Raw genomic sequence first — 25,064 nt, 5'->3', positions numbered from 1 at the left:
GGACGCACTTTAGGTTACACCACAAAATTCATATTTAATAAACGGCCATCTTGGGCTTATGGTCTTTGATTGTGATCTTCATCACTGAACGTGGCTTTCTGTGTGAACCTGCAGCTGATTGAAGATACACGGTCCTTGTGTTCTGGCCTTGAGGCGAGGAGCGGGCTAGAGTTAACGGCTGTCTCTACCCGGTCAAGGTCCCTACCTAAGAAGGCCTGGAGGGGAGCAGAGGAGACAAGCTCCACAGGCAAAAGGATCCCAAGGGGATGCAGACAGAGCAGCATACGCCACCTGCCCTCACTATTCTGGCCTAGTCAGAGGGACTCCTGCTGCAAAAGGGGTACCGGTCCCCGATATCTGGCTTTGCTACTCCATGTCCTAGTCAGAAAAGCCCAAAGTCGCCACCCGTACCCTTGTTCTGTGTATAGCCAGAGGGAGACCCAGCCTTGTAACACGCACCACATACGGACAGGAGAGGACCTAGTGGGAAAGTCTAGGAACACTCTGGTGCAGGGGGTCCTGATTGATGCACCGGACCTACCCGGAGTGTGCTGAACCCCTTCCTGGTGGCCACAGCGCCCCGTGAGGAGCAAGGAGAAGCCTTGCAGCTGACACCTAACAACGTGAGTAAAGCTTGGAAGACTGCATCCATTGCCTCCGGTCCCTTATTTCAGCGCGACACCACACCGCACCACCCACTACGACTCCCCTGGTCCGTCTTCTCTGCCCTGAGGCCCTGCTCCGCCTGTGGGGAGTAGTACCATCTTCTGCTGCCACTACATACCGCCTCAGAGGACTGCCGCAGCGCTGGTGGCGAATCACCAGACTCCACAGGTGGCGTAGTCATTTAATCCACTCGATTACCACCGTCCCTCCTGGCCCTTATTTTTACTGTGACGACCCTGGGCACGGGCTGGGCCTAGGCCACGACTGCATCCACCGAACACCAAGGGGCCCAGTTCCGAGTAACCCCTATCTCTCAGGGTAGGGCCAGCGAGCGGGAGCGAGGCGTCACAGTAGTAACTACACCAATCTTGAGAACTGGACTATGCATAGGGCCCTCCTGAATGAAGCAGGGCTCAATCATCATCTTCTCCATTAATTTTCTATTGGACTGCTGAAGATAGCCAAGAGCTGTGCTTGACTACCTCCAGCAGTCACATTGACATTGAATTCATGTCAGGTGCGCCTACTCAACCTCAGTTCCATTAAGATGGGCCTCTGCAAAACTCTGTTCTAGCGATCTTTGAGGGCTCCAACAATCAGACACTCTGTGGACATTAAATTATCATCTATTTGGCCACGTTCACAAGTTCAGTACTTTACATCAGTATTTGTAAGCCAAAACCAGGAGTGGGTGAAAAATACAGAAGTGGTGACGTGTTCCACTCCTGATTTTGGCTTATAAATACTGATGTAAAATACTGAACAAATACTGAACATGTGCACGTGGCCTTTAATGGATAGGGGATAACATACACTGCTCAAAAAAATAAAGGGAACACTTAAACAACAGAATATAACTCCAAGTATATCAAACTTCTGTGAAATCAAACTGTCCACTTAGAAAGCAACACTGATTGACAATCAATTTCACATGCTGTTGTGCAAATGGAATAGACAATAGATGGAAATTATTGGCAATTATCAAGACAACCTCAATAAAGGAGTGGTTCTACAGGTGGGGTCCACAGACCACATCTCAGTACCAATGCTTTCGGGCTGATGTTTGGTCACTTTTGAATGTTGGTTGTGCTTTCACACTCGTGGTAGCATGAGATGGACTCTACAACCCACAGAAGTTGCTCAGGTAGTGCAGCTCATCCAGGATGGCACATCAATGAGAGCTGTGGTAAGAAGGTTTGCTGTGTCTGTCAGTGTAGTGTCCAGAGGCTGGAGGCGCTACTAGGAGACAGGCCAGTACAACAGAAGACGTGGAGGGGGCCGTAGGACGGCAACAACCCAGCAGCTGGAAAGCTACCTCCGCCTTTGTGCAAGGAGGAACAAGAGGAGCACTGCCGGAGCCCTGCAAAATGACCTCCAGCAGGCCACAAATGTGCATGTGTCTGCACAAAGGTTAGAAACCGACTCCATAAGGGTGGTATGAGGGCCCGACGTCCACGAACACCAGGATTGACAAAGTCGCCACTGGCGCCCTGTGCTCTTCACAGATGAAAGCAGGTTCACACTGAGCACATGTGACAGACGTGACAGAGTCTGGAGATGCCGTGGAGAGCGATCTGCTGCCTGCAACATCCTTCAGCATGACTGGTTTGGCAGTGGGTCAGTAATGGTATGGTGTGGCATTTCTTTTGAGGGCCGCACAGCCCTCCATGTGCTCACCAGAGGTAGCCTGACTGCCATTAGGTACCGAGATGAGATCCTCAGACCCCTTGTGAGACCATATGCTGGTGCGATTGGCCCTGGGTACCTCCTAATGCAGGACAATGCCAGACCTCATGTGGCTTGAGTGTGTCAGCAGTTCCTGCAAGATGAAGGCATTGAAGCTATGGACTGGCCCGCCCGTTCCCCAGACCTGAATCTGATTGAGCACATCTGGAACATCATGTCTCGCTCCATCCACCAACGTGACGTTGGCGGATGCTTTAGTCCAGGTCTGGGAGGAGATCCCACAGGAGACCATCCGCAACCTCATCAGGAGCATGCCCAGGCGTTGTAGGGAGGTCATACAGGCACGTGGAGGCCACACACAATACTGGGCCTCATTTTGACTTGTTTTAAGGACATTACATAAAAGTTGGATCAGCCTGTAGTGTGTTTTTCCACTTTAATTTTGGGGTGACTCCAAATCCAGGCCTCCATTGGTTAATAAATTTGATTTCCATTGATGATTTTTGTGTGATTTTGTTGTCAGCACATTCAACTTTGTACAGAACAAAGTATTCAGTGAGAATATTTCATTCATTCAGATCTAGGATGTGTTATTTGAGTGTTCCCTTTATTTTTTTGAGCAGTGTATAAACATTGTACAAACCCTTTAATTTAGCAAGTAAAAATATTTGCTACACAGTGTACATATGGAAACTTTGCAACCTTATTTCATGTTGTTATAGTCTCCCTTTTACCTTATAGCTACATTTACCTACTTTCTACTCCAAACGCAGGAGGAACCAGCTGAATGGAACCGAGCTCTTATTGCTAGTAGTTTCTGCTGACAGTAGAAAGAACAGGAATTCTGGGAAGTGAAGCTTCATTACAAGCTGAACTGTAATGAGTGATGTCATTAAAGCAGTTGCGATTTAAAGGGGTTGTCCACTTCCTGGAGTACCCCTTTTTTAAATGAAATAGTCTCCCTTGTAAAATAAAAATAACATAAACTCACCTCTTGGACTAGCATTGTTCCAACAATTTTGGCGCCGGGTCTCACGGGAATCACATGACATTATTATTTTATGTGAGCCCTGCAGCCAATTCGTGTCCACCATTGGGCTGCTGTTCTCTCATTTCTTCCACTTGTCCAAGGTTCGTCTGAGGGAAGTGAGAGCGCAGTATTCCAATCGCATTCTCTGACTAGCAACAGGGCTCAAGTGGAGACCTAATGCCGACATAGCTGGAACAGTGTCTATGCAGGAGGTGAGTATACTAATTTTTACTTGACAAGAGGTTGTCCAGGTAATGGACATTTCCTTTAGAGGTCATACTATTCAGCCCAGTTACATTCAGTAGTATTAGTAGGCATTTCCCCTGGTGTTAAAGATCTATAGTGTACAGAGCACCTTCAAAACTACAGTGCTCAGTATAAATGAGTACACCACCTTTGAAAAGTAAGATTTTAATCAATATCACACTGAATACAAGAACAATTTCTAAAATTTGGACAAGACTGAGTTTCAGATAACATTTTTTAACCCATAACATGAAAGTAAGGTTAATAATATAATATTTATGACAAAATCTTCAGTTTTACTCAAATTAGTTTAATCAAAAATGAGTACACCACACATCAAAAACTACTACATGTAGTATTTTGTATGACTGCCATGATTTTTAAGGACAGCGTCAAGTTTTCTGTGTATCGTGGACCCACTGCGCCCCGGTCCTGGCTTACCTTTGGAGGGGTGTGGCTAAGCAGCCACCTGTTTCTCAGTAGAGCTCCTGATGGTGGAGTCAGGCTTGAGCTGCAAGTGGCCACCAGGTACCACTCCAAGGGCAGTCCCCAGTACTGCAGCAGCTAACTCCAAGGGTCAGGATCACAGACAAGGACTCGGAGTCCAGACAGGACTGTATTCTGATGCAGGTTCAGACAGTGCGAATCCTGGAACACTTGACAGGACAGACACTGGTGCAGGTTCAGACAGTGCGGATCCAGGGACACTTGACATGATGGACACTAGTGCATGTTCAGGTTCTGCTGGAGCGGCTTCAGGCTGAGGCACCGCTGGAGCAGCTTCAGGCTCGCGTACCACCAAAGTGTTTTCAGGCTCAGATACCACTGGAACGGTTTCAGGTTCAGGTACCACCAGAGCGGCTTCAGGCTCACGTCTACCATGTTTTTATTGAACCCTATATCTACTTTCTAACAAGCTCCCTTTTGGCTTATTGATTATTGAATCACCATCAAATTAATTTTAAGACTGCGCTCTTGATATGCTAATTAGTTGGCAATGACTACTAGTCAAGGGGTGTTGATTTCCCCAATCTAATCCTCCCAGTAATCATGTTATTGTGGCGCCCCTGAGGGTTCGATCGCCACAGGGGTACTGCATCTCTTTAATGAGGTGTGATATCTCTCCTTCGAGGTAAGGATGGTGTAACTGTCAAGACCCTACCTCTGCATCCAACACTACACCTCTCCCACCTGCGGGGGTCTTATAGGCACCAGGGTGCTGGCCCAGCCGGGATAAGAGGAGAAGGGGGGAACCCAAAAGATAGGGGGAACCTGGTAGTGGGTAAGGGTGGAGGACGCACATTTAGGTTACACAACAAAATTCATATTTAATAAACAGCCATCTTGGGCTTATGGTCTTTGATTGTGATCTTCATCACTGAACGTGGCTTTCTGTGTGAACCTGCAGCTGACTGAAGATACACGGTCCTCGTGCTCTGGCCTTGAGGCGAGGAGCGGGCTAGAGTTAACGGTTGTCTCTACCCGGTCAAGGTCCCTACCTAAGAAGGCCTGGAGGGGAGTAGAGGAGAAAAGCTCCACAGGCAAAAGGATCCCAGGGGATGCAGACGGAGCGGCGTACGCCACCTGCTACCCTCATTCTGGCCTAGTCAGAGGGATTCCTGCTGCAAGAGGGGTACCGGCCCCCGATATCTGACTCTGTCACTTCAAGTCTTAGTCAGAGAAGCCCGGAGGCTTAGTGGATCCCACCAGGTAACGGACGGAGCGGAGTCGCCACCCGTACCCTTGTTCTGTGTATAGCCAGAGGGAGACCCAGCCTTACAGCACGCACCACATACGGACAAGAGAGGACCTAGTGGGCAAGTCTAGGAACACTCTGGTGCGGGGTCCTGACCAAAGCACCTGAACTACCCGGAGGTTGTCGAACCCCTGGTCCTGGTGGCCGCAACGCTCCGTGAGGAGCAGGAAGAAGCCTTGTAGCTGCGCATTCAACTGTGAGTAAAGCTTGGAAGACTACCCCTATGGCCTCCGGTTTCTTATTGCAACGCGGCACCACACGACACCGCACCACAGCTCCCACTACGATTCCCATCCTCCTGTTTCCTCTGCCCTGAGGCCCTGCTCCCATTCGAATTGCTGTCACCGTCCCTCCTAGCCCTTAACTTTTTAATGTGACAACCCTGGGCACGGACCGGGACTAGGCCGCGACTACATCCACCCTGCACAGTGGCCCGGCTTCCGAGTACCCCAACTCTCAGGGTGATCTAGCGAGCGAGGGAGGGGAAGAAGAGGCGTCCCCTGGTCCAACCGACTCGGACGTATTTCAAGACTTCATCTCTCCCCTCCACCCGTCACATTATCATGCCCCTGTGAGACATGGGTGTGAGAGACATAATTTTCAAGAGCTATGAAATTTCCGGCTCTTTGCAAATCACGGTCAATGGCACGACTTTCTGCCTCACTGACAATAATGCAGGACTCCCAGAAGTGGTGGTCTTACAGCCCCCAATGAAACACACAATCCATCAGGAAAGCAGAACATCGGCAGGACATTGATCTTGCAATTCATGTCACTCATGCACGTGTTTTTTGGGAGGATTAATCTGGGGAAATCAATGAGCAGTTTTAAAATTAATTTTATGGTGATTTACCAATTAATAATCCACAAAAAGGGGCTTGTTAGAAAGTAGATAATAAGGTTTAATAGAGACTTGGTGGCGGTTTTGGAGGACTAAAGCAGCTGACAGGTTCCCTTTAATCTTTACTAGCTATGAAAAGTTGCCTGCAGTTTCACTTTAAATCCACCTGTTCGGTCAACGGCTTTTAGACAATACTTCTCCAAACTTTTTTACTTTACAATTTATGTATTCCTCCCTATTTAGTGAGATACAATTGCAGTTGCTATGGGAAACTATTCTGCTTTTTACTTGCGCTGGTTTTGACAAATTTTTCCAGTAGACTTAATGGTCCAGAGGTTCAATTTCTCATCCATAAATAGTCTCCGTGCTGCTCTCAAGTACAAAGTAAATCATTTTTTCCCTCCTCTTAGTTGCTCTCAGAGATTGCTTATCCTGCTCTTAGTTTAATATCTACTCAGGAAAAAGAAAAAAAAAAAATTTACCAGATAGAAGCAAAATTGTTTCTAATAGCAAACTTAATATACTGGAAGTTGTATAAATAAATCAATACTATAAAACCTCAACTTTCCTTTTTATCACCTTTATTGAGAACTAATACCAGTTATGAGCCAGAATGATCTCAATGTCTTTCCTTTACATAGTAGATTGCTGTTATCGAACTGGCCATGTGTAATGAGACGGCTGCAGAAATCTACAAGCATTTGAGTAAAGCACTTTTCAATACTTTAAATATTCTATGGCATCCTCTCATGTAATATTTATTGCTGTTCAGTGCCACATTAAATGATGCATACATTACATGGAGACTGTTCAGTCTAGTAAATACTGTAATGGAGGTAATGACACTACAGTAACACATTATTATATAGCTTTGCTGTATACAGTTCGTACTGGCTGATTTCTGACCCCAAGGATATAATCTGTAAATTTAATTTATATTTTAACTAAATTCTTTATATCCTGTAATCTAATGACCAGGCACTGTCCTGTATAATGGAACAGGCGCAGGAAAGAATACGAAGAGGTGATGCAGTGGTAAAGGAGGTCAGTTTTAAAAAAGTACAAAAATTAAATAGGTTCGTTAAATTTGCTGCCCAGGTCAAGTTGGGTACCATGTGTATGTGTGTGAGATTCTTTTTTATTTTTTTTTTCATTAAAAGAGTGCAGATTTTAAAGCAAGCTATTATTTCCGGTGAGTTGAGACCCTGAGGGGGCAGCAGTGAATGGAAAAGTGCACGGCAGTCTGCTCTGGAAACTGATGCTCACTGAATTCGAAAGGTCATGTCATGTTTTCTGGCAATTGACTCAATGGGTTCGGATTCTACAACAGAAGGTCGGGCCGTTTCCACTCCCCACATGTTTAGGGGGGTATATGCCTTGCAGCTCTTTTCATATTGACCTTATTACCCTGCCACAGTGATAAGCTGGGCTCATGAGCTAGTGTTTTTTTTTCTTCTTCTCTTCTATCGTTATATTCGTCTTCTTTATATTCAGTCACTCGTGCTTTACCTATGACTTTTCTGTAAATCTTCCAATGCAGCCATGGAAAGTGTGAATATCATATTTGACTTTAAAATGATATTCCTTCCAGGTCGCTTACTCCAGATGATCTGTTTTACTGCTTTTAGGGATGGACAATACAATAGCCATAATTTATATGTATGTTGGAGGGGGTATAACTGCTCATAAGGGATTAAATAAGGCAATTATTGGACTTGTGCTATAATGTATAAGCTGCATTTACTTAACGGTTTTGTGGCATTTTCTGCTGCACAAAAAAACTCCACAATTTTTCTACTATTGTGAAAACATCCATATAAACTTGTGTTCACCTGGCGACCTAGCACAACAGGTATCATGAATGGGGTATATTTTCAGGTATTTGAACCCAAACTGTTAACATTTATTTGGAAAAAATCCCAGTTCTTCGAGTTGTGTGTCCTAGGTTGGTCACCATATTGATTTCTATTGAAACCTCAGTTAAAAGAGAAGTTACTTACAATAAGGGTTCGTTCACATGAGCGTATAAAAAAATCAGAGTTTCATCCAGAAAAGTGGGATGATTATTCTCTCATATATCATCTGTATACAATACGTTTTTCACAGCAATGGCTATTTATTAATGATGAGTGAGCACTAAAATGCTCGGGTACTCGTTGCTCAGGTCGAGCAAATTGGAATACTCGGGTGCTCGACCCGAGCAACGAGCCCAATGTAAGTCTATGGGAAACTCGAGCATTTTTCAGGCGGCTCCCCCCGGCGTTCTGCAGAGGGCCTAAAAATTGCCCAAATCGATGGGAACAGTGCTCAAATGACATGGGAACAGCATGGGGAAGACCCCTGGAAGCATTTCTGACTCCCAGGTCACTTCTCTCAACATCGTTGTCAGAGGTATTTCTCCACTTTTACGGACTCACAATAAAACAAATAAAAAAACGAAACCAAAATGGATTTTCCTGGGAAATATGTTATGGAACATCCTTTCCAAGGTAATGACTTGTATATAAAGTAAAATAAATAGCCAAAAACAAAAATGTTCCTCCACACCTTGGACTATGTTCACACGTAGCGTTTTTGATGCGTTTTTTCACTTTTGCATTGCTTTCAACCGTGACAAAAGCATTCACTAGGAAATGTCATTTTAACATTTTACAACCTTATCTGGCCATGTGGTGTGTGAGATATCATAAGACACATCGTGTTTCATTTATGAAGGAGGGACTCTGAAAGTCACAAAGCCTATTTTTATAGGGCCATCAGGCGACTTTTACTATTCTTAAAGGGCCAGCAGTCGGCCCTCACTATTCTTAGAGAGGCATCAGCCAGCTACGCTTTATTGTTCCCATTACTAAAGAGTGGGTCTCCTATACTGTTATTGCATATGCAGTGAGTGGCAGGGCTGCCCAAAATTTGAACGCACCCCAATACCACTTTGACAATTTGGATGTACCCCAATACCCCTTTGAAGAGACTTAGAGGAGGGCCTCCTGAAAACAATGTTCCCTTTATTAGGAAGTAGGTCTCCCATTGTGTTTTCTTATGTAGTGAATGCAAGGGTTGCCAAAAATTTGGAGGCACTCCAATGCCCCTTGGAAGAGATTTGTAGGTCAGAGGGCCTCCTGAAAACAATGTTCCCCTTATTAGGAAGTGGGTCTCCCATTGTGTTTGACTATGCAGTGAATGCAAGGGTTGCCAAAAATCTGGAGGCACTCCAATGCCCTTTGGAAGAGATGTGGAGGTCAGAGTGCCTCCTTAAAACCATGTTCCCATTATTAGGAAGTTGGTCTCCCATTGTGTTTGCCTATGCAGTGAATGCGAGGGTTGCCAAAAATTTGGAGGTACTCCAATGCCCCTTGGAAGAGACGTGGAGGAGGGCCTCAAAAAAAAATGTTCCCATTAGAAAGGAGGGGGTCTCCAATACTTGTAATGCCCATGCACTAAGTGTATGGGCTGACAAACATTTACCCCTGGGGGGTGTACATGAACATACTATATAAATGTTTTTTTTTTTTACGGGCATCATAAACACCCTTTAAAAAAATTATGTGGGTGTTGCATCATGGACCACGGTCACCCTGGTGATATGGTGGTGGAGGATGAGGAGAAGGAGACAAAATCAGGAAGCGTATGCCCATGTGTGGGTGTGAACCTCCCAAAAAAAGACACTGGATTTAAGTTTATGTTACGCTGCTATCATTCGGTGGTGTTGAGAAGTCTGGCCCAATCCAGCCCTTGTTCATTTTAATAAGAGTCAGCCTGTCAGCATTTTCAGTTGACAGGCGGATGCGCTTATCAGTTATAATTCCACCAGCGGCACTAAAAACCCGCTCTGATAAAACGCTGGCGGCAGGGCAGGCCAGGACCTCCAAGGCATAGAGAGATAGTTCATTCCACGTATCCAGTTTGGATAACCAATAATTATAAAGCACAGAGGAATCACGGAGGACGTTAGTACGGTCGGGAAGGTAATCCGTCAGCATCTTTCCAAACTTTGCACTCCTTGTGAGAGTACCCCTTGCCTCAGGGCTTGTGCGATGGGAGGGGCTGAGAAAATTTGACAGTGTTCCCCTGCGTCTACTGGATTGAAGTTGTGTCTCTCTTGCCTGTACTCCTTGGTTGTCCAATGAAGTGTGACCTCCGCCGTCAGCGTTTTCGATGGGAATTTTTTAATAGTTCCGCAACAAGGGCCTTCTGGTACAGCCCCATTTTTGTAGACCTGTCTGCCTCAGGAATAAGAGATATAAAGTTCCTCTTGTAGCGTGGGTCTAGAAGTGTCACCAACCAGTAATGAGAAGCGGGATGGTGACGCTAATTATGGCGTCATCGCCACTCACCATCTTGATGGAGTCCTCAAAGTTTTGGAGGATGGTACATATGTCTGACATCCATGTCCACTCCTGAGATCTTATGTGTGGAGTCTGAACTGAATACCGACGGCCTTGTTGATGCTGGTACTCAACAACTGCCCTCTTCTGCTCACAAATCCTTCCCAACATCTGCAATGTAGAGTTCCAACGCGTGGGGACATCACACACCAGTCTGTGAGACGGAAGCTGCAAACGCTGCTGAAACATGGCAAGGGCGGTGGAAGCTGTAGGTGACTTTCTAAAATGGGCACACAGGCGGCGTACTTTAACAAGCAGATCTGGCAGCTCCGGGTAGGATTTGAGAAACCGCTGAACCACGAGGTTAAGCACATGGGCCAGGCATGTTACGTGTGTGAGCTTGCCTCGCCTCAGAGCCGCCACCAGGTTCCGGCCATTGTCACACACGACCATGCCTGGCTGTAGGTTCAGCGGTGTGAGCCACAGATCTGCCTGCTCTTTCAGAGCTGTCCACAACTCTTCAGCATTGTGCGGTTTGTCACCAAAGCATATTAGCTTCAGCACAGCCTGTTGCCGCTTGGCTGAGGCAGTGCTGCAGTGCTTCTACCTTGTGACTGATGTGGTAATTTCGGAGATGGAGGCTGAAGAGGAGGAGGAGGCTGAGGAGGATGAGGTGCAGGAGCTGTAGACTGTGGGGGCAACCCTGATTGACCTAGGGCCCGCAATCCTTGGCGTCAGGAGGACGTGTTCCGTCCCAAGGTCCGACTGGGTCCCAGCTTCCACTATGTTAACCCAGTGTGCCGTCAGCGAGATGTACCATCCCTGCCCACAAGAACTTGTCCACGTGTCCGTGGTTAGGTGGACTTTCCCGGTAACTGCGCTGTTGAGGGCACGGCTAATGTTTTGGGACACGTGCTTGTGTAATGCGGGGACTGCACACCGGGAGAAATAGTGGCGGCTGGCGACCGAGTACCGAGGGACGGCCGCCGCCTTCAGGTTGCGGAATTCTTCTGTCTCCACGAGCCTAAAAGGCAACATTTCGAGCGCAAGCAGTCATGAAATGTGGGAATTTAGTAGTGTGGACTGTGGGGCGCTGGCTGCGTATTTGCGCTTGCATTCCAGGGACTGGGGTATGGACAACTGAACACTGCGCTGAGACAAGGACATGGACGTGCTTCCTGATGCTGCTACTTGAGAGTGTCCAACGACAGGTGCAGGGCAGGAGGTATCTTCACATGCACCATGGACAGGGGATTGGCTTGCATGCACAACAGCGGAAGAAGCAATGGTGCCACCTGCAGACACTGTTCCTGGACCCTGGGGTTCGGCCTACAAAGTCGGGTGCTTTGCAGCCATGTGCCTGATCATGCTGGTGGTGGTCAGGCTGCTAGTTTTTCCACCCCTGCTGATGCTCGCCTGGCAGGTGGTGCAAATGGCCTTTTTGGGGTTATTGGCAGAGTCTTTAAAAAACAATCAGACTCGGGAAGACCTAACAGTTGTACTGGCAAACTTCTTCGTGTTGGTGTTACGGGGAACGGTTGCCTACCTTTTGTCTGCGGCCACCACACTCCTTCTTTCTGCCTGTTGGGGTACTCTGCCTCCCTCACCCTGTGTGCTGCTGTCCTCACTCTGCATGTCCTCTTGTCAGGTTGGGTCAGTTACTGTATCATCCACCACTTCGTCTTCCACTTCCGCACCCTGGTCCTCCTCCTGACTTTCTGGCAATTGTGTCTCATCATTGTCCACCTCTTGTGACACTTTCCCACCGTCGCCTTCGTGTGACTATGGCTGCTCAAATATTTGGGCATTGCTACAAGTGATCTCCTCTTGCCCCGCTTCAAGTGGTCCGGGCGAGAGGCCCGAATCTATAAATGGAAAAGTGAACAGCTCTTCAGAGTGTCCAAGTGTGGGATCAGTTGTCTCCGGGCACTCGGCATGGTGGGAGGAAGGAGAATCAGGGTGAGGAATATGCGGTCCAGACTCAAGGCTACTGAGACTTGACCGTGTGGAAGACAGGGTGGTGGTGGTGGCTAAGTGACTGGAAGCATTATCCGCTATCCAACCAACAACCTTTTGACACTGCTCTGGGTTACAATAGTTGTGTGCTGCGGTCCCCTAGGAATTGGGACAGGAAGGTCGGGCAAGAAGATGTGGGTGTTTGTTGTGGCACAATTTCAGCTTGACCACTGCCTTGGCCTCGGCCTCTGCATGCACCATTACCATCACATCTAGTTCCCCGTCCCTTGCCACGTGCCTTGCCTATTTTAAATGGAGGACAATATCTTTCACGCTAGCTACAAATGGTTGAATTTGGAGCGAAGTTATATGTAATCCATATGATGGAGAAACCACAGTTTTACATACCTGGCCTGTAGGTAACTATTTTGAACAGCAAACTGGTGCCAAAAACATTGCTGACACAATGAAAAAAAATTTGAATGGAGGCCAAAAATGGCAGTATTTTCAGCGCAATTACATGGTAATGTGATCCGTGTGAGGGACAAACCACAGTTTTAAATAGCTGGATTTTTAGTGCTGTAATATGGAAAGAACCTGGCTGTATTCTGCAGTGCCAACAAGCAAATGGCGCAGAAAAACGGTGTTCTCTGGATTGCTTGTTAAGCAAATAATGAGGATTAAGATCCAAAAAAAATTATTTCTGGCCCCCTGAGACCTGGGCCTTTGTCTAGAAATATCTAACAGTAGCAGAAGGCAGAATTGGAATGGAGCCTCTTGTGCTATATGCACTGCACTCTGCTATATACCCTGCCTGCCTGCCTATGTACACTGCCTGCCTGATATCTCTGCAGATGGATTAGTCCTCAGAAGGACTGTTCGTTGAGATGGATATGTGTAATGTACTTGTTTTCTCCCTACACTACCTAATACACAACCAAATCTCTCCCTAGCTCAGCAGCACCTCTCCCTACATTGACTGATTGCGGAGTAGACTGACGAGCACAGCGGCGCCAGGTCTGATATAGACCTGATGACGCTGTGCGGCCAGCCAAACACTGTAATGCCACAACCACCATGGCTGCGGCATTACAATGAGTGGCGGGCAATCCCTGCATGTTGATTGGCACTCTAAAGAGCACCAAACATGCAGGGAGGGGACCCGAGCATCCGCCTGAGCATCTCGCGAGTACTCGGCGAGCTCCGAGCTTCTCGAATATTGAGATGCTCGGGTGAGTACCGAGTACTTGCGAGTATGCTCGCTCATCACTACTATTTATCATTTATAACAATCAGTTTCCTATGTTACAGAATTACAATGTATCCTTAAAATCAGATGCTGTACTGTGGCTCCTGATGAAATTCAATTTTTTTTACGCACCCATAGCCTTGAAAGGTTGAGTCTCATCTAATTTATGGAAGAAACAAATGCATGTTGAGATTTTTTTCACACGCAGATTCAGTGAGTTAAAAAAATTATTCATATGCACTTTCCCATTGAATAACATTGGTCCGTGTGCTGTCCGTTTTTTTTCACGGACAGCACTCGTACTGAAAATGCGTCGTGTGAATGAGCCCTATTATGAATAGGTAATTGATTAATCAGATGCATGAGAGCCCATGTAGTAGACTGGGTGTAGTTGTCATGCAGCTACATTATGTTCCACACACTGACAGTAGCAGCAATCTAAAACTGCCCACACACCTTCTATAGAGGTTCACCAAATGCTTGTTTGGCCAAAAACTATTTTTCTCATCCTACCCATACACATGCACAGTCAGGACGGCTGAGAGTGCATGTGTTATCAATTGGAAAAGAAGGGTAAAGCCACGTGCACACGTTCACTATTTGGTCAGTATTTTACCTCAGTATTTGTAAGCCAAAACCAGGAGTGGAACAATCAGAGGAAAAGTATAACAGAAACACGTCACCACTTCTGGATTTTTTGCCCACTGCTGGTTTTTGGCTTACAAATACTGAGGTAAAATACTGACCAAATTATGAACGTGTTGTGCACGTGACCTTAGGCTGGGTTCACACAAACGTATGCAAAATAATCCAGAAAAACTGATGATATTTCATTCGTATAGACATAAATATGCCTCTGTTGTTTGTGTGAGTATATTTGTATGATTGGTATTTTCCTTTATCCCTGTTTGCATTACCTTGGTAGTCTGGTTGGTGTATTGCGATACACCACTACTCCCCTTTTCCTTGGGTTGATGGTGGTAACAGACTGAGGGTGGATTGAGGAGCTCAGACAAGTTATGTGGCCCCAGAGTATTCACCTTCAGATGTAGTCCGGGGAACAGGGCCAGCTAGGGTAACCCTAGCATCAGGGACAGGGTAGGAGCCCCTGGTCCTTGGATACCCGACAACAGAGTCGTGACATTAGCTCTGGCCGAAACCGTTTTTTGATCCATTAGGGATCCTGTCACTGCTCTGACAGGGAAAATGCCGCAACTCAGACTGGAGGTGGCAGATCTACGCACTTTCGTTTTGCAGCACCCTAACACATCAGGTTTGGGGACCGTGACTCCCAGGCAGCCATTAGTGAAGCCCAAGATCGCTTTGCCTGACTGGTTCTCTGGGGGGTGGGACAAGTTTGTTGTTTTCAGGAAGGCTTGTAAGCTATACTTCAGGTTACGTCCTTTCCTCAGGAACTGAGGAGCAACGGGTGGGATAGTAATTTCACTCCTTCAGGGTGACCCTCAAGCATGGGCATTTTCTTTCCCATCAGACTCCCAGTCGCTCCAGACGGTGGAGGAATTTTTTCTAGCGCTGGGTCATATATACAATGACCCCGACCTTGTTTCCCTGGCTGAGTCCACGCTTCAGCAGGGAGACTGGCCGGCAGAGGAGTATTGCTCCGAGCTTCGGAGGTGGTATAATGACACTAAGTGGAATGACCCCACGCTCCACAGCCAGTTTTGTCAAGAGCTATCGGTGAGGGTGAAGGATGTCTTTGTCTTGTATGAGACTCTAGTTTCCCTTGAGGCCATGTCTCTGGCTATCCGGGTGGATCGCCATCTTCGCCAGAGACATAAAGAGACACCATAATGTGTGAGAGGTCCGGGCTCAAGGGATCCCTGGTCTGAGTCATCTGAGAAACCCAAGCAGTTGGGTGGGGCAACTCGTTCTGTTGATCAAACTGTACTTTGGCGTAAAGTGGGAGTGTGTTTTTACTGTGGGAGAAAGGGTAATTTCATGGGTGGTTGTCCTTCCATACCTCACCGTAAACAGCCCCCGGAAAACTAAGGAGCCCGCGTTGCGGGGAGGTTAGCAGCAACCTGGGTGTACATATCTCCTCTGTGGGTAGGTCACAATTTTTTATACCGGTTGAAATCCATCTGGGCAAAAATAAGGTGGTTATTTCTGCCTTTCTGGACAGTGGGGCCGGGTTTAATTTGATCGACGCTAGGTTCATCCAGGTTCAGGGCCTCAAACCTCAAACCACATACACTGTCCAGACATATACCCACAATTGCCATTGACTCCACACCCTTGAGCCAGGGGTATTTTGCTTAAGTCGTATGAGGGTTACATCTACAGGTAGAGGCCATGCACGCAGAATGTATTGACTGTTATGTGCTAGATTTTGACCTCTCCTTGGACTACCTTGGCTCACACTGCACAACCCTGTAGTAGATTGGCAGACTTGGGAGGTGGTAAAGTGGAGTGAGTATTGTCAAGGACCCTGTTTGTGGGCACCTGGCTAGCTAGGGTGGATACCTAGTCTGTGCCTAAAAATCTGTATGACTTTGGGGATTTGTTTTCAGAGCTAGGGTGCCAAGAACTTCTTCCCCATCGTCCTTATGACTGCACCATTAATCTTGTTCCTGGGGCCAAGCTGCCTAAGAGCAAATTATATAATATCTCTGGTCCAGAGAGGCATGCCATGAAGGACTATATCGCAGAAAGTTTGGCAAAGGGTCATATCAGACCATCCTCATCCCCCATTGCTGCGAGGTTTTTCTTCGTAAAGAAGAAAGACGGGGGGTTACGCCCCTGCCTAGATTTCCGCGAATTCAATCAGATCACGGTCCGGGATTCATATCTGCTCCCTCTCATCCCGAACCTCTTTAATCAGATCATAGGAGCAAAATGTTTTTATAAACTGGATCTCAGGGGGGCGTATAATTTAATTTGTATTAAAGAGGGGGATGAGTGGAAAACAGCCTTCAATACGCCTGAGGACACTATGAGAACCTTGCAACGCAATTTGGGTTGACTAATGCTCCCGCCATCTTTCAGTACTTTGCAAATGACATCTTTAGTCACCTGGCAAGTAGATTTGTTGTGATCTATATTGATGACCTATTAATTTATTCGTCTGACCTTGAGTCACATCAGGTATATGTCAGGCAGGTCTTACAGATACTCAGACACAATAAATTACCGTAGAAATGTATGTTCTCGGTTGAGGAGTTCCCTTTTCTGGGCTAAATTTTAACATCCACTGGTTTTCACATGGGTCCAGCGAAACTCCAGGCGTTACTGGATTGGGATCGTCCTGAGGATTTAAAGGTGTTACAAAAGGTTTTTAGGTTTCGCCATCTACTACCGCAAGTTCACCAAAAACTTTTTGGTAGTGGCAAAGCCGCTGACGGATATGGTCAGGAAAGGGACGGTCTTTTCCAAATGGTCCAGTCCGGCCAAGGAGGCATTCAATGCCTTGAAGGAGTGTTGGATCTGCGCCGATTCTCATACCGCCTGACGTCACTCAGTCATTTACTGTTGAAGTTGACGTGTCTGAAGTGGGGGTGGTGGCTGTTTTGTCGCAGGGTGCATCTCTTGGTAAATGGCATCCATGTGCTTTTCTAAAAAACTGTCATATGCTTGAGAAGGAGATTGTAGAGGCTCAGGGGGATGCCCCTGCTGCCTGTCCATTATGTAAACTGTTAAACTATTAGTACCCGTGAATCTCCGTCTTAGAGTTCTTAGTGAACCTCATGATTTGGTCTTGGCCGGACATCCCAATAATAAAGTCATCAGAGATCTTCTTACTCAATGTTTTTGGTGGTCAGGGGTTCATCAGGATGTTCGTGAGTATGTGGCCACCTGCAGTGTCTGTGCACATTCTAAGATCTCTCATACTCGTCCGTTTGGGTCTCTCAAACCTTTGGCGATTCCCAGTAGACCTTGGACTCATTTATCGGTCGATTTTATTTCTGATCTACCCATGTTGGCAAGTAATACTCTAATTTTGGTGGTTGACAGATTCAGTAAGTTGTCACTAGTGTTGAGCCACCCCCGTAGTGTTCGAGTTCAGTTCGGTTCGTCGAACACCCGTGTGTTCGCCGAACTGTTCGTCGAACTGTTCGTCGAACACCTTCGAACACCGTTAAAACCAATGGCAGGCAAACAAAAACACATAGAAACACATAGAAAACACCTTCAAAGGTGTCCAAAAGCTGACAAACTGCTCAGAAGACACAACTAACACATGGAAAAGTGACAAGTACATATAGTCATGCGAAAAGAAAAGAGGTGGAGGAGTAAAAGGAGGGGGAGACACAGATATAGGCATGTCATGCCCTTCTAAAATCCAAAAAGTGAGAAGCCGAGACGGCCAGTCCGCTCCTGCCCGTGCCACCTCCGTGTCGCCGGGTTTGTGCCAGAGCCGCGGTGAACCCTGACGGCCAGCCCCCCTCTCCCAATACTGGTGCCTGTCCGCTGGTGGGTCGAGAGAGCCCCCCTGTGGTGGAGGCAGCTCTAAGCTTTTTAATTTAAATTGTCCCTCTAATTTGAATGAATACACTTTAAATCCATTTACAAGGATCTATTGGAGGGCAAGTCTCATGCCAGCAGCCGCGTAATTCCAGCTCCAGTAGCGTCCACTAAAGCTGCTGCAGTTAAAAAGCTTTTATAAGGATCGAACTCGGCTGTCCACCGCAAGGCATCCTAGTGCCAGTCCCAGCCCCTATGCCTTGGGGTGCCTCCTGATGCTCTTCACTGAGTATCCCGTGGTCCCGAAGCATTTCCTTTGAAAAAATTAAGTGTCCAAACTACAGGTGGTGTAGCTTGCTTAACAGCCGGGATAATCCGCTGACTAGCAGACACTGCTACTAGGCACAAAGTATTTCCTGGGCTAGATGCAGTTAAAAATTTGTAAGTAGATAGTCTCGTTGGATGCTGAGAAAGCATTCCATAGAGTCTCCTGGCACGCCATATATGATTCTCTTAAAAAGCTTGGGGTAGGGGTCTAGGGGACCCTTTTATAGCCAAAATCACGGCCCTGTATCACAATACGTCACCTAGGCTGAAGATAAATGGAACTGTAGCACCGAGGGCTCGGTTGCTACAGACGTATTGCACCTCACCCAGAGGTGTGATATCTCACTCTCAGATAAGGATGGAGTGTGGATCAGGACCCGACACCTGCATGCATTACACCACATTGCCGTGGGGCAGGGCGACCAATATGCCCCTGAGATGGGCACGACAGTCCCTGTCCCTGGCTGGAGTGGGGGGAGGGAACACTGAGGAAGGGGAACCCTGCAGTGCAGGAGCAGGGAGGAAGCAGTTCCTGGGTGCATTGAGAAGGGAGTATAAAAGGTGGGCACCATCTTAGTTCAGTGCAGAGAAGTCTGAGCAGAAGTGGCAGGGAGCAGGGGCTCTGCATGAGCTCTGCTCCGGAGGCGGGCCTAGTAACAGAGGCCCAGGCCTGCAAGAGGGAGAAGGAAGGAAGAGGAGCGGAGAAGGCTCCAGGAACGAGGAATGAAGGGATCCCAGGGGTGCGGACGGGCGAGTCGCCACCGCACGCCCGAATCCACCTGCGTGGAGGGGTCAGGCCAAAGGGGGAGACCGGTCCCCGAACTAGTGGAGGCAGGAAACGACCCTCAGCTAGAAACCGGAGGCTCTGACATTTTATGTGGCGCAGCCCCTTGCTCCACCCGCTAGGAAGGCACCACATAGGGTCAGGGAAACTGGCGCCAAGTTTACCAAGAGGAGGCCCGAGGCAGCCGGACAGAAGTGTTGGTAAGAAAGGCCAGACAAAGGACACACAAAGGGGGTCCTGTGAAGCGCTCCAAAGTTATCTGGGAGTTGTCTGAGCCCCTCACCTGGTGAGCACAGTACGACGTGGGCAGCCATTACCTGCAGACGTGGTCTGGATAATAAGAACTGTGAGTAAAGGCCCTGAACTGCATCACTGACTCCGTGTCGTTACTGCTGCTGCCCTGCACCATCACCCCCATCCTCCGCATACACTGCCCTGAGGCTATACTCCTCCCATGGGGAGTTATGCTACGCTCTGCTGCACCCACAACACCAGCCTTAGCGGTCTGCCCTGTAGCGGCGGTTCACTCTGACCGCAATCCACGGGTGGCGTAGTCGGACATTTAAACATCAAAACCACATAAATAGTTCCGCCACTGGTTTGACCGCCCTGAGCCACGGAACCGGATCGCCGCCACGAAGACTACAACCACCAGCATCCACCAAAAAGGGTCCGGCTCCGGGTGTCCCAAGGCCCAGGGGGTGCGTCAGAACATTTTCATCACCTTTCACAATCACCAATGGGACAAGGCAGGGATGTCCTCTGTCCCCTCTCTTATACATCCTAGTGACGGAGCACCTGCTCTCATCAATTCGCCATAACCCCAATATTAGGTGGATTGAGGTGGGAGGCACCGAGTACAAGTGCTCTCTATTTGCTGATGATGTCCTAGTATATATCACTCAATCACATATATCCATCCCTGCTGTTATGGCTGAAATAGATCACTTTGTTACATGGTAAAATTTTAAAATCAATGCAGCGAAGTCTGAGGCCCTCGATGTCTCCCTCCCTAAATCCATATAGGATTCCATCCAGTCCAACTTTCCCTTTGCCTGGCCCTCACAGGGTATCAAATACTTAGGAATTCCTATTCATAGAGACCTCTCCCATCTATGTTATCTTAATTTTGGGCCCTTTATTGAACAATTCCATACAGACCACGGTTGGCAAGTTAGAACTGTAAGATTCACTATGTGAACCACTGGTGTTTTGTGGAAAAGCACATGTACACCGCGTTCCAAATTATTATGCAAAAAGTGTTTAGGAGTGATAAGGGAAGAATTTGTTTGTTTGTCAGTTAAACTCATTGATGGTGATGTGTGTCAGGGCTCTTTATATCACTGTAAGCAATTGCAGACACCTGTGCTAATTAGTTTGGCAGGTGTGTCCAATGAAAGGCAAGACTACTTAAGAAGGCTCTCTCACATTATTAAGCAGCCTACATTTTCTGCCAAAATGGGAAAGAAAAAGGATGTGTCGGCTGCTGAGAAGCAACAAATTGTGGAGTGTTTAGGTCAAGGCATGACTACAATCAACATTGTGCGATGATCAGGATGAAGTGTCTTGGCAATCAAGAAGTATGTAGCTGATTCACAGTACACACGTGTGCGTGCTGATAAGGGCAAATTGAGGACTCTTTCCTACAGGCAATTACGTCAGGTTGAAAGAGCAGCGGCAAAAAAGCCTTGTCATAGCAGCAGACAAGTTTTTGAAGCTGCTTGTGCCTCCAACGTCCCCCGAACAACAAGATGCAGGGTCCTTCAGAGGTTTGCAGCTGTGCATACGCCATCCTGTCGACCTCCTCTATCCACTTCACACAAGCAGAAACGGCTCCAGTGGGCCAAACATTACATGAAGACTGATTTCAAAACTGTTTTGTTCACGGATGAGTGCCGTGCAGCGCTCGATGGTCCAGATGGATGGAGTGGAGGATGGCTGGTTGATGGACACCCCACGCAAACACGGCTACAGCGCCAACAAGGAGGAGGTGGAGTAATGTTTTGGGCTGGAATCATGGGGAGAGAGATTGTCGGCCACTTTAGGATCCCTGAAGGCGCTAAAGATGAACTCCATAATGTATGTGGATTTTCTCAAACAGCACTTCCTGCCATGGTTCAAGAAGAAGAACCGTGTATTTCACAGCAAGATCATTTTTCTGCATGATAATGCACCATCTCATGCTGCACATAAAACATCTGCATCTCTGGCTGATATGGGCATAAAAGGGGACAAACTTATGGTGTGACCCCCATGCTCCCCTGACCTCTACCCCATTCAGAACCTTTGGAGCATCATTAAAAGGAGTGTCTATGATGGCGGGAGGCAGTTCACATCTAAGCAACAGCTCTGGGAGGGTATTCTGTCCTCATGCAAAACAATTGAAGCAGAAACCATCCAAAACCTGACAAATTCAATGGACGAGAGAGTTCAGAAGCTCCTTTCGAACAAGGGGTCCTATGTGAAAATGTAACATCACCTAGAATAAAGTTTTGAGTTGAAAACTGTTTGATTTCAGTTTCTAACAACCTGCTAATGCTTATAATTTCAAAAATGACCATTTTTTTGGTCTTTATTAAAATGAAAAGGTTGATCGAAAAGTTTGGGGGATCTAAGAGTGTGGCAACCCAGTAGTCATGATTACTTCGAATTCTGACAATATGAGGGTCATGCTGCAGGTAGTGCAGCAAGAAGGCACTTATGTGTCTTGCGCATCTCGGAGCCCCAAAATTATTTTCCGGGCTAGATGCAGCTAAAAATTATTTTTAATTTTAAATCTGGTGAAGCTTATTATAGATGGCCTAATAGGATCAGTGCTGCACACTGCTACAAAGCCCAAATTATTTTCCAGTCAAGATACAGATAAACATGATTAGTAATTTGAAAGCTTAAAACGGTTGGTAGGGTGATTTTAACCAATCATCAAGCTTTTACTCTCCCCAGGATGACACAGGGGTAGAAAAGTCGTTTCGGATCCATGATTTGTTCATCTTTATCAACGTGAGTCTGTCTACATTATCAGTGGAGAGCCGCGTGCGCTTATCTGTCAGCACACCACCAGCAGCGCTGAACACACGTTCAGACAGAACGCTGGCTGCGGGGCATGACAAGATCTCCAAGGCGTAAGTGGCTAGCTCCGGCCATTTATCCAGATTGGAAGCCCAAAAAGAGCAAGGGTCCAGTGACACAGTCGTGGCTTCAATGTTTACTTGGAGATACTCCTGTCTCTAGGCGTTGACTATGTGTCAGACTTCTTGTCTCCTGTGGCCTTGCAAAGGATGGGCTAAAAAAGTGGTGAAATGATTCCGCAAAATTGATGTTACCAGCAGATACTGTGGTTCTGTTACGGTTTGAGTGCTGAACACTTGACGGTCCCACGGTTGGGAAGTTGGAACTGTGAGATTCACTACGTGCACCACTGGTATTTTGTGGAAAAGCACATGTAAGATTCTGCAACAGTCTCTGCTGATACTCCTGCATGCGTGCATCCCTTTCTATGGCAGGAATAATTTCTGCAAATTTACTTTTGTACCGGGGATCTAACAGTGTGGCAACCCAGTAGTCAGGATTATTTCTAATTCTCACAATTCGAGGGTCATGTTGCAGGTAGTGCAGCAAGAAGGCACTCATGTGTGTTGCGCATCCAGGAGCACCAAGTCCCTGTTGTGTTGGTGGCGAGGTAACAATCATGCTTCCTTCCTCTGTCCTCTCCCCCCAACCTCGCACAACAGAAATGTGATCAAGGTCTCCCTCATCTGATGAGTCTTCCATCAGTTCGTCCTCCACTTCTTCCTGGGCTCCTGCACCTTCCTCACTAGTTTGGCTGCTACCATGCGCCCTGGTAAAATCATCTCCCCTACCCTCACATGCCTGCCGCCTTGGTGCTGCCGACCGTCTGGACCTTGCAGATGTTAGCCCTTCCGCATACAACTCCTCCTCCTCTACTTCCTCCACCTCCTCTTGTGCCACCACCTGACTCCGAATTCTGTTTAACATGTGCTCCAGCATGTAAATCACCGGAATAGTCATGCTGATAATGGCATCGTCAGCACTAAACATCTTCGTCGCCATTTCAAAACTGTGCAGAAGGGTGCATAGGTCCCTGATCTGAGACCACTCCTCCAGCGTGATTTGCCCCACCTCTGAATCTCGTTGGCCCAGGCTATACGTCAGAACGTATTGCACCAGGGCTTGTCGGTGCTGCCACAGTCGCTGCAACATGTGCAGAGTTGAATTCCACCGGGTAGGCACATCGCATTTTAGCCGGTGAAGTGGCAGGCCCAACGACTTCTGTAGAGATGTAAGTCGCTGAGCTGCGGGATGCGAACGGCGGAAGTGAGCACACAGCGACCGTGCCCTCTGCAGAAGGCCATCTAGTCTGGGATAGTGGGCTAAAAATTGCTGGACAACCAGGTTCAACACGTGAGCCATACAAGGCACGTGTGTGACATTGCCCCGGCGAAGGGCCGCACCCAGGTTTGCAGCATTGTCGCACACGGCCTTCCCTGGTTTCAGGTCCAGTGGAGACAACCATTCATGAAATTGGTTCTCCAGAGCTGACCACAACTCCTCAGCTGTGTGACTCACATTTCCCAGACATTTCAATGTAAAAACCGCCTGATGACGTTGAGCCCTTCTGCCAGCATAGTAAGGAGGTGTGCAGGATCCCTTCTGCGCAGTTAGAAAGCTTGTGGCATGACCAGACAGGCTTTGGGTGCAGGTGGAAGACCGAGAGGAGGTTGAGGAGGCAGAAGCAGTGGAGGAACTTTGACATAAAGAGGATTGACGCACAACTCGTGGGGACGGCAAGACTTGGACAGCAGCCCCTTGTCCTGCTGTCACCATAGTTACCCAGTGCCCAGTCAGCGACATGTAACGCCCCTGTCCATGCCTACTCGTCCAAGTGTCTGTGGTGAAATGCACCCTGTCACACACAGAGTTTCTCAAAGAAGCGGTGATGTTGTGTGCGACATGCTGGTGGAGCGCAGGCACACCTTTCTTTGAGAAGTAGTGCCGACTGGGCATCTGGTACTGGGGCACTGCGACGGACATAAGGTCTCGAAAATCCTCTGTGTCCACCAGGCGGAAAGGCAGCATTTCTGTAGCCAAGAGCTTGCAGATGGTGAAATTCAACCTCTTAGCTTTCTCATGGCTAGGAGGAAATGGTCTTTTACTTGTCCACATCTGAGGGACCGAGGGCTGGCTATTGTGCTTAGACGGGGTTGATAAGGGTGTCCCCGGCAAACTGCCGGTCTGTGAGGAAGATGCAGGCGGACATGTTAGGTTGCCTTGATCCAAAGGTGGTGCTATCGATGTCGGACAGCGCTCAAGACCAGCTGGTGTTACCACCTCCAAAGAAAATGATGACCTGCCAATCACGCTGGCTGTTGCGGGTAAAGAGGTGGCAGGTCTGCGCCCCAAAACAGGTGTGACTGCTGTCCCCCCAGTCACAGAGGATGAAGAGGCCGCGGATGCACAAGATATGGCAGACGGTGGTTGGCCCGGCCGGCTAGGCCGCATTGTAGCACACTGAGCTTCCCACTGCAACTTATGCTTCATGTCCATGTGCCGGTTCATGCATGAAGTACTCAAACTATGTATTTTTTGGCCTCTACTTAGCTTTTGCTGACAAATGTTACAGATAACACGAGTTGGGTCATCTTTATCGATCTGAAAAAATGCCCAGGCTATGCAAGGCTTAGCACCCATGCGACCTGAAGAGCCACCACGACTTGTGGTGAGAGGCAGAGTTGTGTTTGAGGATGCAGTTGTTGAC

Source organism: Phyllobates terribilis, unplaced genomic scaffold (assembly GCF_046119375.1).
Source record: "Phyllobates terribilis strain yellow unplaced genomic scaffold, ASM4611937v1 Scaffold_11__3_contigs__length_659146591, whole genome shotgun sequence".
NCBI classification, from domain to species: Eukaryota; Metazoa; Chordata; class Amphibia; order Anura; family Dendrobatidae; genus Phyllobates; species Phyllobates terribilis.
The sequence above is the reverse complement of the archived record's forward strand: the minus strand, read 5'-3'. Positions refer to the sequence as shown.